The sequence below is a fragment of the Aplidium turbinatum genome, chromosome 10, assembly GCF_918807975.1.
Source record: "Aplidium turbinatum chromosome 10, kaAplTurb1.1, whole genome shotgun sequence".
NCBI lineage: Eukaryota > Metazoa > Chordata > Ascidiacea > Aplousobranchia > Polyclinidae > Aplidium > Aplidium turbinatum.
In genome coordinates, this window is record NC_137481.1 from 19496676 (window position 1) to 19514797 (window position 18122).

An 18122-nucleotide genomic window follows, 5' to 3' on the forward strand; every position below is an offset into this window, starting at 1 on the left:
CCATTTTTTCAGAAGCTTGAAGGTTAAGTTCAACTTTTTCCTTTCCTCTTTCACTTGCTAATGCTTTAGCTCCCAGCTCAGCGGCATTAATTGCTTGTATCATGCTGTGATCTTCATCGTTTCCGCACCAGAATCTCCTCCTGTCGCTCCAATCTTTTATTCCATTCAAGCAATCTTCCAAGAACCGGATATATCTGCACGCCATCTAGTAAAATAAAATTTCAGAAAAAATTAGTTTCCTAAATTAGTCAGGCTATTCTATCCATCGTTATATTGGTAAAACTCTTTTTTTCATCGTTTGATGGTTTTGTTTCCTTTGCAACTCCAAGCGTCGAGGGGCTCTGGCTTTTATCACGCTTGAGCAGTGGCTGTGACTCAAGCTAGATGCTTGGGCAGGTGTCGATCAGTTATTGGACTAATTGATAATCCGGTTGTCGGAGACTACGCAGTCCATCTGGCGCAGTTACTGATGGTGTATTCTGCGGTATGTTCCTCAAACGCACTCACAGATCGCAGATGGTGCCATTCCCATTTGTGGATGTTGGAGCGGAATAGTCTGAGGCCATTGCGCAGGCGGGTGAGCCACAACCAGGTCTTTCTTGGCAAAAGCATTGCGGTTGGATGGAGGCCAGTATCGGAGATGAAGCTTTGAAGTAGAGTTTTTTTTTCAAATTCAGCCTCCATTGGTGGTCCTCGTCCTCTCAGGTAGCCGCACTGGTTGCTTGGTCTTCAGCAGTTTTCTTTTGGTTAACGGAAAATAATAAAAAAGACACATAGCCTACTTATCTATAGGTCTAGTATCTGTTTCATATTTTCGACATGCGTGTAAAAATACTTGAGGCTTAATTGAGACAATATTGGACTGAAAGTATAAAAAATACTTGTTGAAACCCAGTCACAGTTCTGCATCAACAGTGATGCTAAAATATTGATGTGAGTTACAAAAGATTTAAGTGAGAGCTAACACAATTAGCTGCTATTTACGGTAGTATTGACTTAGGAGAGGCATTTTAGAGCGAGTTGAGAGTAGCCTATAGGCTATATTTTTCATTTGCTTCTTACGACAGGAAGTTTCCCGGGCTAAAAAATATTTAAGGTTTTCAGTTATTTAGCATTTGAATTACCTGGTTTCGGCGTCTTGCTATACCGTAGCCTATGGACAACACAGGCCAACAAAAAAGATAAAAAATTTTGTGTCTGCAATGTAAGATGTGATTTGGGGTATATTGAGGATGCTGATTTCAAAAATAACATCAGATTTTACCCATCACATCAGGTTTTTGAGATTTTTGCATGGTATTGTTTCTCATAATATTGGCTTTTTGGCCGATTTTTCTCTTACTTTTACCGTTTTATAAAGACCTTATGAGTCAATAGTGTTTGAAAATTTGACATATTCATGGAAATGATTTTATTTTGTAACATTTGGAGATGTATGATGACACCATGACCATTGGAGTGACCGACCTACCTTCAGAAGGTACGCTAGTCAGAATCCCCCCCTAGCTAGATGGTCCACTGGTCAAAGGGTGTCACCTAGACCATCTGGCTAGTGGACCATCTGTCTATGGTAGACCATCCAACTTATGTACCTTCTGAGAACTGTCCATAAATCACCCCTTACAGGCAGGGTTGCATTCACTTTCGCCTGAATGCTTAGTACCACTCCACTTTTTGATATATAACATCGGCTTTATCTTTTTCACTAAACGTGGAGATTTAAGCTTATGTGAAACTTGTCTATGACTCATTCTTATTTGAATTTTCATGTATTCAGATTTTTTCATATTAGCAAGGTGTTAATTCTGTTTGTGGTGTGAATAAGTAGCAGAATGACATCTTCAAAAAAGTGTGAAAATGACCCTGATGTTCTTTATTACATATGTGGCAGTTATAGGCTACTGTTCATAACCAAAGGCTACTGTTCCTAACCGTTCCCTAACAAGTTTTGTGAAACAAGCATATCTTACATACTTTAAAATTCGCCTGGGTGATCAGGACAAATCATGGGCTCCACACATGCTGCATGTAAAGCTTGTGTGGAAAACCTAAGACGATAGATCAATGGAAATCCTAAATCTACTCACAACATTCACAAAAATCATGCAAGGGAAAGTTTGTCCAGAATAACGTTTCCCAAATGTGCATGTGAATTTCCTTTTTTCTGTAGAATTGAACCTATTTTTAAGTGTCTATTCTATTCAATTTCTTCAATTTTATTTTTCTTTGCTGGCGCAAACGTAATAGCGAATGACATTACAAACACACAACTGTAGCACCAACAAAACGAAAAGATGGCAAAACCAAAAGGTTTAAAATATGTATTGGGGATTTGCAAAGCCACCAAACCTACTTCTTAACACGAAAAAAAAAGCAATGTAGCCTACTCTTGTAAAAAAAATGACGTTGAACGTTTAGTGTTAGCAGATAAACTTTGAAGAATTGGGTTCAAGTTACCACACTTCATTAAACTTAAAAATTAAAAAAAATAAAACAGGTCTTGAAATACCTCAATGTTTTCATTAATATTATGTTTGTATTTCTTGTGTACACTTTAGACTTTTTCGTGATGAATTTAGACTTTATCACAGACCTTTTTGACAAAAAAGAGTTCAAATTCCATGAAACGCCGTAGTCTACCAATATAGATCAGGAGTCGATTTTACCCATTTTTACCAAAACAGCATTCAGATATCATAAAATCCTGATGTGATACAAAAAATCTGATGTGATTTTTGAATTCAGCACCCAAAATATACCCTAGATTAAGCCATCGGCAGTAACGAGAGTAGGGTGGCCAGTTCCTTACTCTCGGCCGCCTTTACTTCAGCAACTACGCCAACCCAATTTATTACACCCTGGATAGAGGTGAGCGGCGTTCTTCAACAACCAGCTTAAGCCGGGAGTCGAACCAGGATTGCATGATTGGAAAGCGAGTGCCTTATCCGCTGCGTTATCCCACAGCCAAAATTAATCTTATTTTGGGACTTAAGTATTTTTTTTTAGATTTGGACGAATCTCGCGCCTACAGTCTTGGCCCGACCTCGAAACATGAGGGCCACTTGCAATTTTAGTTTATCACTCACTAAAACTGAAAATGTATCAGTGTGGTATCTTAAAAATGCCACAAGTAGTTTAAACTAAAACACTAAAAAGTTCCAAAAATATCTAACTATCTCACATCTTATTGGAGGCTAATAAAATCTCAGTTTTAAAGTTTTGATGAAAAATTAGCACAGTTTACTGAAAACGGAAAGGCAGGCTACAGAAAGGCAAAATTCAATGCTATGATATAAGTCTTAAAATAATTTTAATCTATTTATTACAACTTTGAACCTTCGTTGTACGTCACTCACCTGCAATGTCTGTTTTTTATGAAGCTTTCGATTTTGAGTCAGCCTCACAGGGATGACGTATTGCAGAGCATCCAAGGCCTGGTTAAATTCACGAAGTCTTTCTCTTTCTTTGCCTGCTGCGTTACTTCTTGGCCGCTTCGAAGACCCTCCATGGAAGCTGTCGTCCAATGAGTGTTTTCTCATAGCTCTACTTTTCTGAAAGCAAATAAAGCAGGTGCTGTTGATCATACTGCCAGTGCCACATGTAACTTTTTACATTGATTGTACCTCTTCAGAATGTACAAATTGACCGATTTTCTGGCAAAAAAATTAAAAATAAAAATCCATCAAGGCTACAATAATTGCGTTGTGTTGAAAGTGCCCTATATTTAGTCGGTATTTTAAACAAGAAATATCACAAGCAACACCAAGACGTTTGCTTAGTTTCTTGATTGAAAGCTTATGCAATTCAGCATTTCTTTAAGTGTAGCCATTCTGCTTTATATGATACTCATACAAATTTTCAAAAATATAACAGAACTTCAGCACACCGCTTGCTGTCCATTGAGCAATAGAGCCCAACTTATTATCTGAAATCCTTTCTTAGCCCCATGCCTGATGAAGACATAAAGGCGAATGTACGATTAAATTGATGGAATAAATTACTTTTAATTAATCAATGAAATAAAGAACAAAACATTGAATCGATCACGCTGACTAATTTTAGACATTTACTATAACTTAGATATTAGAATAGTTTAAAATAACCTTACATCAAATGATTATTGTTGTGCATGGTTTATGCATATTAGATTGTTTAAAAAAAATTATCTTGGTGGAAATGTTTTGTATCAAAATCCAAGCACATTTTTGCGGTTGCCTGGATACAGACGAAAGAGACAATTCGAGAGCGAAGAAAGCGGCGTAAATGCTTGAATAGTTAGACTTCTACGCAGGCATACCTGTGCTTGAAACAAATTTATTATAATTGCTAAATTTTAAGTTAAAACTTTGGTAGAGAATTTGCGTTGTTGAACCATAGAGAGATAAAACTAAGAAACTTCAACGGGCTTAACAGATTTAACAAAAGTTTAATGGAAAAACAATATTGTAGGTTCGTTTCGAAACCAATCCCTTGGTTTAAGATAGTTTGGTTTTGTTTCGAATTAAGTTGGAAATCCATTTGGAATGAAATGCTTAAAATAAAATTTTGCGATTTCATTTCGGCTAAAAATAATGTAGGCTACATTATGTACTCAGTCGCCGCTCTAATCGGCTGCTTTGTAAAGCGCTGAGGAGCAATGGATACAGCGCTATATAGAAACAAACATTAATATTACAAAAAAACTAATTTTTAATGCCTTTAGTAACAGATTACCATTTGGCGAAACAGAACGAAACAAATAAAGTAGGCTCTTTGCATAAATTAGTCAGCTAAATTTCAGGTTTTAAATAAAGCTAAAATTCCCTACGACTTTTCATACCATATCATGTGTGTCTGCTCGTTTTCCTCTTCTTCTTTCTGGAAATGAGCATGACATGGTCAATGCACTGCGCTGGCACAATCCAATTAAAGATTTGAAACTGTCATTCAATACAAACGCTCTTGAAATGAATTGCTTTTTGACTTTTATCAATTTATACCAGGTCGTTGCAAACAATTCCTTCTTCATTTTATCAAATAAGTATGCTGGGCTAAAAGCAATTGACTTTGATACTCTGCCCAGCTACTTCGAATTGAGATATTGTCCTGAATGTAACGTTTCGTAAGGTTGAAATTATGTTACCAAGTCAAAAATGCATGCTCCAGACAGACCTTTTCTGCCATTGGGATAAATCCACATGCAGAAGTGAAAAGGATTAATTATTTCATCGCCTTCGTGTTTCCGTCTTCATTTCTGATCCACAAACAACCCCCAGGCTCACCCCAGATGCGCTTGCGTACACATTGACCTCCAGACAGCATAAAAATTGTCATTTTGCATTGATTCAACGTCTGCAGACGTTGAATCAATGCAAAATGACAATTTTTGTTGTCTGGAGGTAGGTTCTTTGAAGTATTTTTTTCAAAGTGGCTTCATCAATAAGCAAGCTAAATTGTTTGCCCAAGTTATGTTTGCAAACAACATGGAAGATATACTTCATCAAACCCTGAAACTACAAAAACAATTCGTTTCCATCGGTTCTGCTCAACCTCATGTTGGTCCAAATGCCAGCAACTGCCTCAAAGCAACAGCTAAGTACTTTAGCAGTAGTAATATATTATTAAGATACGGAACTTAGATAGCACATTACATTATTATTTTAATGAAAAACAACCAGACTATTGATGAATTGAGCTTGAAAATAACTTGATAACTGAGATATACAGTACAAATGTGTTTGGTTTCTTCTCCTCTGGTCACTGCCAGAAAGCAAAATCTGTCAATTTTACATTGATTTAACGTTTGCAGGCGTCTGCAAATGTAAAAATGACGGATTTTTGCTGTCTAAGTCGCAGTGGGCAGCTGATGGGAGCTCACATTTTGCTTAACACAGCCAGAACAAAGTTGTGATATTGTAAACGCTCCTCTAAGCAAATTTGTGATTTTAACAAAGCAAGACCGCATCCTGTTTGGAATTCACAGTGTGATTCTTGTTAACGATTTCCGACCGTTCCAGAGAAAAGGTGCAAGAGAGGATGCAGTGGAGACTTTGATGGTATCATCTCGAGCTTGACAGCTTTGTTTAGAAATTTTCTGATAGTTGACACAAATGCCGCCTTAATGTTAGTCTTCCATGTTCATCAAAGTGTTACGTAATGAAATGACTTTCTTGTCTTGCAGCAATGCAATTTCTTTTAGACGACAATCTATGTTGGAAGTATGCACGCAGGCACATGCTATCTTGCACTTAAACACATGTGGATCCTTTTGGAGCGTAGGTGACATGCTGTGCTGGCACAAACCGTTTCAAGAACAATAGAATTATTCTCAAACTATTCCAGAATCAAAACCTTTCGTATTCAATATGAAATGTTGATTGCTAAGACATGATAACAACAGTCAATGAAGTTGAATTGATATAAAAACGCTTTTGAAGAGTTTTTATGATGCAATATTAAAGTTAAAAGTAGCCATTCAAGTAATGAAATTAGGATAAATAGTAAAACTGTTACTAGTGAAATTAAATGATTTCTTCATTGGCAGTCGAAACTGAAAGGACGTGAGCGTTTCAAAATCCACAACTCGATAGGAAATACATGGTCACCAGAAGCAGGGGCGCCGGAACAATTTTTGACTGGGGGGGCAAGATTACAAAAAAAGGGCACTTTTGTTTACTAAAAGGCCAATTTTTTTTCAAGTTTTTAGATGAAACATAGCGACAATGATAATACGAAGAAGGGCACCATGCTATGTTATAATAATGCAACCTACAGTCAAGCCTTAAAGCAGCCTGCGAACCATGGCCGCTAAGTAGTGTTTGAATGAACCGCCAGTACTACCTCCTCAATCGGCAAAGTTTGGCCACCGGTCTCTTCTAGCCAATTATTTAATTTCACAATAGAATGATCGTGGATTAACTGTCGAAAATATATAGTATCAAAGAGTGACGCAAAATTAGGTCAGCGCGTCATAATCGCCACTGTTGCATTGTGCGGGGAATATTTGTAATTGATGGAATATATCCATCTGCGATCGCCAGCGCTGTAAGTCTTGTTTGTAATTCCCGACGTTTATTTTGACAGTCTTATTCCGAAGTGCTAATTTACATCGGCTGGCAATATTGTCGTTTTTATGTCGATTCGATGTTGTCGGACATCGAACCGTTGTTAAAAAGGAAAGCTAAGTTAGTTGACATCAATGGGGAAAACATTTTTTAATCATATTTTGCAAAAATTATACTTCTTTTAGTAATGTCTTTTAGTAATGCAGGCTACTGTACAATAGCTAAAACCTCAATTGCTAAGGCAACAGGGATCAGATGTCAGTAGATGTAACAAAAAAAATATTTCGCACTTGCTAGTGCATCGTCAGTTCTGATAAAGGGCAGTTAAAGCCTACAAGTAATGTTTTAATCATTGAAATACTTATTTTATTTCCTTGCCGTCATCGTCAACACATGTCGTACTTTTTTTTCGTTGCTAAAAAGAATACTAGGGGAGTGGCAAATTTCTATAAAATCAGCCACGTTTGAGACACTCGTGCGAGTGTCATTTAAATAGTACTGGATTACAATCCCGTTAAAGCAGTTATTGTGTGGTGCAACGATTCTATTGTAGGACGTCGCCCAGGCCCAGACTTCAACAACGCTAAGTGATCATTTTAGCATTGTTGCAAGTTTAATTCTATTTACTTGTGCTATCGTTATTTTTGTTTTGTATTTTGGCCTCCAAGCACGCAGATTTGGCGGCCGAGAAGGAGCTCTCGGTAGGCCACGATGGCTGCCGAAAAAAAAACGAGTTTTAAGGCCTATACTGTGTTGCAAAATTTTGTGCCGTAAATATTATTTTGAGGCAAAAATGAAAGATTTTAATTAGGATAAAAGCGAATAGCAGAAATTGTTATATTGCAAAATATGCAGTAGCTTACATGACTTTAAAAGGGCACCATTGCCCCCCTGCCCCTCCATCTGCAGAAAATTTGAGGGCAGGGGGGCATTCGCCCCCCCCTGCCCCCCCGCTTCCGGCGCCCCTGACCAGAAGAAAGCGCTAAATTTTTGTTTGCCCATAGAAAGTTAGAATTTGACTAGATGATTGAAAAACGATTGAGTAAACATATCTGGATGTTTGCATAAAACACTTCAAAGTTATCTTTACTTGCTAAGTCATACCTGACGGATTTGATTTCCGTTTTGCTAGTTTAGGCTATGCCTCTTAGGCTATGACATTTGATGAAATTTCACAAACTCAAAATAAAACTTTCTAAATCAAAGAAAAAATAAGTTTTATGTTATTAATGGGAGTGTTCAAAATAAAATTGTACGTCGGAAGGCGTACACCGATACATAGCGCTCAAGTCCGCTTTCTCGCAATGCAGGGTAAAGATATGAAAAAACAAACAAAAACAAACAAAAATTATCCTAAAATATTTTGTTGGACATATAACGTTTGCTTGGATTTTTATCGTTTTGACAAAAGCAATTTGTTTTGAAAAGCCTGAAGTATCAGACCTTCAAATTGACAACCAAAATAAACATAAACTGTTACGTTGCATATGCTAACATTGAATCAACGTTTTTAATCGGTACATCAACCAGACGCAACTGCTCAGGCTGATGCCCTCCGTGGTGCCCAATTAGGTATCAAAACACTTTAACACCTTTCAAATTTGTAATGTAGTGGACACCACAGGTCAGTTCTAGTCGGTGGTATTCTAATCGGTGTTCAAATGCAATCAGTAAACCAAACAAAATCATTTGAAATCTCATAGCTTCAAGTTTTGAAAATTCACCTTTTTGTTGTTTTTGGTTCATGACAAACAAACAAGGCTCCGATTCAAAGCTTTTTTTAACTTTGGTTCTAAACTGTTGCTGGAAATAGATATTTTCTTTTTGATTAATTGACCGGACTATTCTAAGAGAACCACATTAAATAGATTTAAACAATAAAATGTAAAGTTGGCTATTTTTATAGCCTCCGATGAATCTAAAGTTGCCACTATACTTTTGTAACTAGATATACCGGGTACATAGAGCATTTTATGTTGGCGTGCAACTATCGCTTATTTAACCCAAATTTTGTTATATGTTGGACTTCTTCGAATTCAATTGCCTGATTCAGCCAAAAGAGCCAACGCACTCTAGTTGTTTCTGTCCATAAGCTGTAGAAGATGTAGTGTATTCAAATTAGCCCAATTTTCAAGGCGCTCTCTATGCTATGCATGTTTTTCTTGTCGAATTAGGCTGCAAAAAGTTTAAGCAGAAGTTTGGTGAAAACGGCCAATTATAATCAAACTGGCGGAAGTTAAAAGTTAATTTTTTATACTTCCAGTGGCTAATGAATGCACCAATGTGAACAAGAAACCCAGGTGCCAGAGTTTTATTCAGAGCACCATTATTTAAGAGGTAAACGTTTTCAGTAAAGCTACATCTTCTGGTTAGATGATCTACAGAAAGTGAACGTAAAAGTTCTTAAATTCAACGCTGTCTGAAATTTGTGTTTGCTCTTTGTTAGTTTGCCAAGCAAAAACACCATATCGGCCTATACGCTGAAAATGGTTAACAGGAGTGTTGATTTCGAAATTTAAAGTTGTTAATATTATCATCAACCGTTGTAATTCATCCACTACAGTAAAATTAATGCTCAATTAAAATGAGTTGCCAAACCATATGACAACAGTGCGTGAGAAAAGCGTCCATTTTGTTTGTAGCACAGAATACGACGAAAGCTTAACTTAGATTTCACAGAACGCAATCGTGCTACACTTCAGGTTGTTCAACGGGATACTAGTCTGAATCGTTGTTGAATCTAAACCGTTAAGAAAAATTATTGCTTCTGTTTTTAGCAACTGCTCTCTGGAGTCCCCTAAGTGAGTGGCTAAGCCTCGTGTATGAGAAATAGGGTTTAATTTATAGGTGTAGGCTACTTGGTCTATATGGCATCTATGCAGAGTCAATGACTGGGCGGTACCTCTTTGACATTTGGAATCGGGTATCGAACCAGTCTCGCGTGGTTCAAAGTCAAACGTGTCAAATATTTAGCCTCTCCAACCCACAATGGTCATTCTACGTTGGCAGGATATGAAGCTATATACATTACATATACTATACGAACTGTTGGCATAATATGAACTACACAGACTTGATCGCAATTTTGAACAGCAACAGACAGGATTCTCTTGCATTTCGTTTTTTGAATTGATTCAGATTGGGTGTTGAATATTTTTAAAACATAAGGTGAAGATACCCAGGAATGTTGTTAAAAAGTGTGCATAGGCCTACAAAGCATTTAATTCTATGCACAGAAAACAAAGCTAACTAATACCTGAAACACACCATAATCCTTTTCAAAAGCATGTCACACAACTAAACCCTTGCTGAATTGAAATGTCATAGATCGCATAAATCCATTTGATCAAAGATTCTTGTTTTGAGCAAAACGGCAAGCTCAATTTTTATTTTATTTGAAAATCTTGAAAGGGACCTAGAGCTAAAAATAAAGAAAAATTAGTCAACTGCGAATACTTGGAAATTAATCAATGTAAGCAGTTCTTGTGTGACGTTTGGCTTCGATCACCGCAAGCCCGCGCGAGAAACTAAATTAGTCTCGCGCTTGCCTTCAGATGATCTCACATTTTTTGTAAGTTACACGTTTCATTTTTTGACTACGTTGAGAAAAATGCACCAGAGTTTTGAGTTGGTTGAGTTACAGGACGGTTATTCATTTTTTTGCTTATCACTAGAGAGAAGAAACTGAATTAATAAAGCAAAAGTGCACAATTATTGTTTCTCTTCATTTTGCAAGTCGTTGAAAACTGAGACCGAAGAAAGAAAAGTGAACCAGTAGTCCGTTTCCCGCACATTGGTGACTCCGACGTGATTTGAACACGCAACCTTCTGATCTTTCGCGCACACTTGATATTGCGTTTGCACCGCATATAAACTTTTCTACCTATTTTAGTTTTGGCTTCATACTCCACAATCAAAAATTAGGCATGCGCGTAGCCAAAGAAGACAAGGTGGACATCTGCAATAAACACGAAACACCAATGTCAAGGAGTACCAAATTGACTTCACATTGTACGTAACAATAATGGCGCACACATGATGGTCATTAATTGATGTAAAAAGTGCCATTGTCATTCAGGGTTGGAAATCCAAACCGTCATAAAATGCAATTGCTCTTTGCTATGCTGTACCTGAGGATCAAGGGTTTTATGTTCACCCATACAAATGACTAAAGAAAGAGGAATATGTAAAATTACTACAAAAGAAATGTTTTTGCGTCAGTTGCAATATGTAGCAACATTAAGTCAAAACAATGGAAAACACTGGATTAAAATTAAGATCAAAGACTTAGTTGAAAGTCCCAATAACATGTCTATTGTCTACGCATTCCTTTGTTTGTGCCATCCCAGTTCCAGACCTGTAGTTTTTGGGTATTAGTTTTTTTGGTCACAGGCTTCAACTATTTCAAAAATTCCTCGGCTCCAAGATAAGATGATAATACCTTTTAATCTCATCAAAGAATTTTAAGCGTTTGTAAAGTTTTTTGAAACCCTATTTCACAAAATGCAACTGTAGGCCAGCGGTAGGTTTACTGTTTAACATAGATTTCATTGCGTATATATTTTGCATAACTATATACAGTTAAACAATTTTAAATGTGGTTAAAAATAAAGCGATTGTCGGAATCTTCAAACGCCAATTACATTGAAAAAGAGGTCAATTGAACAGGATCATTGCTCAAAACAGGTTCTGATAAACCGTAGGAGAAATTTGTAGCGTTTACAATAGGAAATGTTTCACTTATTTATGTAAGAGATTAGTAATTAATTGCTGCTATTCAACGATAATTGCGGGTACAAATCAAAACAAATCGCTTGTTTGTAATAGACGTTTATGTCAGCAGCAGTCTATAGCCATGTCGAAAAGACGGAAACGCAAAGGATAAGCAAATGCAAGTCGGCGGGTTGGATCTGTTCGTAAGTTTAAGTGTTTTACTTTTATTTAAATTTGTCAAAGGGTTTAAATACTGTTTCAAAGTGGCAATAATTTTTTTTATTTTTTAAGAGTTTCTGGCGTATTGTTCATTATAGAAAACTGTCTTTTTCAAGAATTTGATAGTTAGGCTATCAATACCCAGCATTTTTTTCTGTAATTTAATTTAAATGCTGTAGTAGTAACTTCTTTCAAAATTTGCTTAAATATAATGTTTTCTACGACACCTCAGTCGATAAATACCCTGCTGTAAATTTTTAGAAACAGCAAGATTGACCCACATGGTTGAACTCTTGTGAAGTGCTTGATCCTATCACAATTAAAGAACAGCTTCCCGTTCATTAACGTACTGGAAGGTCTACTGTATATCGATTTTGTAGTTAGTATCTTTTTCGTCCCGGACGCGTTAATGACAAAAAGTAAAATGATTGATGCTTCGGATTGTGTTGAAATGTTGTTGCTGGGGAATTATTTTATCCGCTAGATGCCGCTGAATGGAGAGCAATCTTGAGATGCGTTGCGCGCACACCCCGGGAGCCGAACCAACGCCGCGTGATCTTGAGCCGGGCGCTTAACCACTGAGCTAACGGGGCGGACCGGCGGTATTATTTGCAATATAGAAAGGGAAAGTTATCTTCAAAGGTTTTTTGGTTGTTTATACAATTATTATAAAAACTTTTTTAAAGTTGCAAGTCTTGCCAATGGTTTTCTGTTGTAAAGCTGATTTTGTCTACGTCCATTAAAATCAGGAGGCAAGACTTATGACTGAGGTCCTTTTCATTTTGATCTAAAGCAATTTTAGTTTTTGAGATAACGTTTGTCAAATTATGACTTTGTTTTGTTCTACAAAATTTATTCAAAGGAGTACTTCTTCTTCTTCGTTTGAACCTTGTTCTTCGCCACTTCAAGGGTCGAGGGGCTCTGCCTTTTACCACCCTTGGGCAGTGGCGGCGACGCGGTCTAGATGTTTGGGCAGGTGTCGAGCAGCCATTTAATTGATTCGTCATCCAATTCACGCAGACCACGCACACCATTTGGCGCATGGTAGATGGCGCAGTTACAGATGGTGTGGTTTACGGTTTGTTCCTTCATGCCACATTCACAGATCGCGGATGGAGCCATCCACCATTTGTGCATGTTGAAGCGAAAAAGTCCGACGCCAGTACGCAGGCGGTTGAGCCGCACCCAGGCCTTCCTTGGCAAATGCATTCCGGTTGGGTGGTGGCTGGTGTCGGAGATGAAACTTTGGAGTCTTGAGGAGTTCTTCTTCCACTCCGAGCTCCATTGGTGGTCAGCCCAGGTAGCCGCACTGATGGATTGGTCTTCAGCACTTTTCATCAGGAGTTGTGCGGCAAGTGCAAATGGGTGTCTCGATTTCAGTCGCCGAGGTTGGTTTGGGGGGAAGAACAGTCACCTTCACGCGGTCCTCCTTGTAAGTAGCATTATAAAAATGCGAAACGAAGACTGTCAAAACCGAACCTCGACCCGGAGCGCTCAGCACAAGACCCCACGAGAACCGCTCTTTTCAGAGCGCGGCAGTCCCACTGTCGACAAGTACCATCGTCCCACCATCTTACAGCTGAACGCTGAGGGCATCACATCCAGCACGATTGATGTGATCGAGCAGCTCGCTCATAAGAACCGAGCTCTTGTCATCAAAGGAGTACTGAACAAACGAAACAAACTTTGTGTGGTTTATGTTTAAAAAAAATTAATTTTTTGCCTGAAAGAGCTTCGCAAGAGTCAATTTGAGCACGCACGATGTGGTACGACAACAATGACAATATGCTTGATTTGCAAATTTTTTCACAACAGACAATGTAAATGCAGATGTAGCGCAATAGAGACTTAAAATCGACACTCCCGTACCCCTTTTTGGCATGTCATTAAGTGTTCGACCGGTCAACAAGAAACATCTTGCTCTCGATGGTAATCGAACTAGAGAACCCGTCAGTCACCTGCTGAGAACCCGTCAGACTTCTTCACCAATGGACCAGACGTTCGATGAAGTATGCGATGTCATTAACTCTCTATTGAATAAATTAATCTCAGTTCTTAAAGACATGTTGCAAAAGGAGAAGCTAAAAACATCATGAAATAAAAAATATGTATTTTTGGCAGTATTTCTCGGGGTCCGGTAGACTGTGAGCCGGAATTGTAGACGATCACCTAAAAAGTGGTGGAAAGGGAAATATCTGTTTTGAGACATGGACATTTTTAAACGAATCGATCGAATTTTCCCCGCTTATGATTGTTGATTGGTGATATATAGGCCTATGTACACGACCTTTGAGCAGGGCCGTTGAGAGGATAATTTGGGCCCAGTAGCCTACCAATGAGATCTTTGAGCCCCAAATCAAGCACTTCTAGGAAATACGTTTGATAGTTTGATAAAACATGGATCGCTTTAATTTCAAAATTTGGGGATGATTCAGTTTGCTAATTTTCCCTTGCTCGTAACCTTCTCCTACTGTGATTCTGTGCAAGAACATGTCCATAATTTCCTAGTGAATGCAATAAATTGGTAGCCAATTAGTTTTAGCGTTTTATCAAGGCATTTGACAAGATTAAAAGGTAACAAAAAGTCCATCTCATTTACTGCAGCATATGTTTCACATACGATATGATCTTCTCGGTGCTCTACCAACAAAACTGCCTCCATTTTAAGCAGAAACTCTGCAACCACAAGCTGCAATAAAGATTGAACCAGCAATCGATTTACAACAAGGCTATCGTTCCGAGCTAGGTTAGATTTCACACACTTTGCAGCGGAAACTTAACTTCCTTACAACAAGCCGTCAACCAGATTTACTTTCCGGAGACCAAGAGATGAAGCAAACAACAAAATGGTGGTGGAAAATGTTGGTGGATGATTTGGACAAGTAACAGGCAGGTACTGCGCGCATTACACATGAGTTTTGACAGTTTTTATCAAAATAGGTGTTCTGAAATCAACACTTGCTAAGGATCGGTTGACTTTGGAGCTAACAAGACTTTATCGGTTAGGTGATAACAATTAGAAAAAGAATGAGTAACGTATAATAAGCGTTTATGTTTTTTTTTTAGAATTAAATTGGGCGAACCAAATTGAAAACACGTCAAATTTACTTTCCAATGTAATAAATTAGTTTATTGTCAAATGTTTGAAAATCTATAATTCTTAAGTGTGGTATGGCGGTAGAATCAGATAATTTGTAAGAATAGTTAAAAAAAGCAGAAAAACGGTTGTCGTTGACTGTCGGATGGGCCTGCAACTGGGGGTAGGCACTTTAACATGCAGATATCCAATCCAGCACGAACCAATCAGAAGCTACGCTGTTCATGACGTCATCAAGGTTGCGTTGAGAAAGAACAAAGGAAAAACGCAAATTCTAGCTAAATTAAAGTGCCCCTGACAGGTTGGATCCAAGTATAGTAACTTTTTAAAGCATTTCCTAGCGCAGAATTACACTTAGCGAACTTTTTAATCTTAACCTCGTAGCTCGACTGGTTAGGGCGTAATTTAATCAAACGACTGCTCCGCAGCGCCACCACAGGCGAAACTCCATATTTCACTGCTCTGGGACGACTTTTGTGGTATTACGTCATCCTAAGTGGACGTCGTTAGCAACGGATGAAACAAACGCTTCCTAGATGTAATTGGTGGATCACAGTTTGGTCGGAGTTGGTACAAGCGGTTGCTTTTTTCGAAGATTTATTGTTTTTTGCAGTTTAATAAAACTGTACTGAATACTTTTCTACAAAACCTAAAATATACTTGAAGTGAAAAATGAAAAAATCGTACGAATCATCATTCATATTTAATTCATCATCACTATTCAAAAATAAATAAAAGTTCTCTCTCTCGCTCATAATGTGCCTTCAGTTGGCCATTGAAATCCTGTGTAACGGCCATCTGGATCTGGAAAATTGTTTCGGATTCGCCAAACAATGCATGACGGCATCACAATTCGATTGTTGCTTCCGAGAGCATCACCTTGTAGTATACACTCCAACACATGCCTGTAGGCATTTGTACTGGAGTGGTAGGCCTATATACAAAATCATCTTCAGTGAAGTGAACATATACGACTAGTTTTGTATGGCCCATCCCACTTTCGAACACTTGAAGAAAACTTTGACCATTTTCTTCTCAGTACCTTGTTTTGTGGGAAAGTGGGAAAAGAAAGCACACGGTCTTTGTCACTGACAATGTCACATAAACAGCAATTCGTTGGCGTTGCCTCAACCATAAATTAAAGGTAGGCTACTGTTTGTGAGATACTGTTGTTACACTGCAAATGGCTATAGCCAGATTAGGACAAATAAAAAAAGTATGAAAATTGTAGCCCTATGAAACTGCAATTTCAATTGAATTGAGATGCTGTTTGATAAAAGTAAACTCAACCTATTTGATCGAAACCTGATAGTAATAATAAGTTCACTTTTTCATTTCGGTAATTCTCAATTTGCACATGCTTTAGACCAGGGGTTCTTAACCTTTTTTGTCTCGTTTACCCCTTGCCAAATGAAAAAAGTAAAATTTACCCCCACCGTTTTGATGGCCCCTTGTGATGTCATCGAGTCCAGTCAACCATGCGAAGAAATGCAAAACATCCTTTTTTGTTTGGATTTACCTTGGCAAATATCAGAAACAAGCTGTTTATTTGCCGAAGACACGATTGTTCTTGACGGGATTCTGTGAAAAATAATGTCTACTCAAATGACTTTTGTGCTTGCTTTCCACGAACAATTTTGGAGATTCTTGGAACAGTCGTTGAAAGAGCTACTCGCATGTCGTCTTTGGGAACTAAGCGAGATCGATGTTTTGTTTTAATAGTCAACAGTGAAGAGCACACTGCTTCACACAGATAAATAGTTGAAAAAAGTATAATAACTTCAAATACACGCTTAGTCTGCGTAGGAAACTCTTCGACTAATCCACATCAAAACTTGGAAAAGTCACCATTGCACGATAAGAATTTGGAACAAAGCGTTGTTGAACATTGAAGATCAATCAATTCATCTTTGCAAAGATCATCGTCAGCAATACTTTCTAACTTTGCTTCGAAAGGATGAGTTATCCAAAGAGCAGTACCGGTACTGTTAAAACTTTCACCTTCGAAGTAACCGTCAAAGTTCTTTTTTAAGGCGGCAAGGTGCTGGCATATTTCGACTTTGAGGTCAGAAATCTCGTTGCGACTTCTACTGACTTTCCAATCATCAAATGTTGCAAAATTTGCGTAAATTCCTTTTTGAACTCTTCTACTCAGATCTAATATTGTCTAATGCTAACACTTTTCTTTGCATTTGCACATTGAGCTGGTTCAAACTTGAAAAAATGTCTGTCAAGTAAGCCAATGCACCAATAAATTTGTTGTCGCAAAAAGCTCAACGGGGATTTGCGTTCTCGAAGAAAAATCTCGATTTCACCATGTAGTTCGAAAACTCGAGACAAAGCAAGACCCCTATAGAGAGCCACCGAACTTCGGTGTGATAAAGGAGAACAGAGTGTTTTGATCCCATCTGACCACAAACCACTTTGAAAAGACGATGATTAAGAGCACGTGCCCTGATAAAATTCACACATTCAACCACATGCTTCAATACTGCTTTCAAATATTCTGGAAGGTTTTTACTTGCCAGTGCATGTCGATGAAGGGCACAGTGAGTAGAAATGATGTTCGGTGCGCGTTTTCTCACCGGAGTTGTAAAGCCAGACTTAGCACCGAGCATAGAAGGGACACCGTCTGTGCAAAGTAAACCCGTATAATTCCAGGATATATTATTTTGTTGAAAGAAATCAATTTATCCATTTTTTCCAAAATTGTAGCACACATGCGCTGCTGAAATGAAACTGGTTGTCTACTTGCGTGGAGATAAAAGAAAACGACGAAAACTTACATTAAGCCTAAGCGTAAATTTGAATCAAAATCGAGTGCAATACTACCAGTTTTTTAATAACTGAAAATATGAAATTTACTTTAATTTATGATTCAGTAAATTTACCCCCTCGGTCGGTGAAATTTACCCCCAGGGGGTAAATTTACCCCCGGTTAAGAACCCCTGCTTTAGACCAACAAAGCCCCACACATTCACGTTTTGTAGTAGCCGTACCATACATTACCAAGTCATCACAGAGAAAGAATGCATCCTTCCCGCTTACTG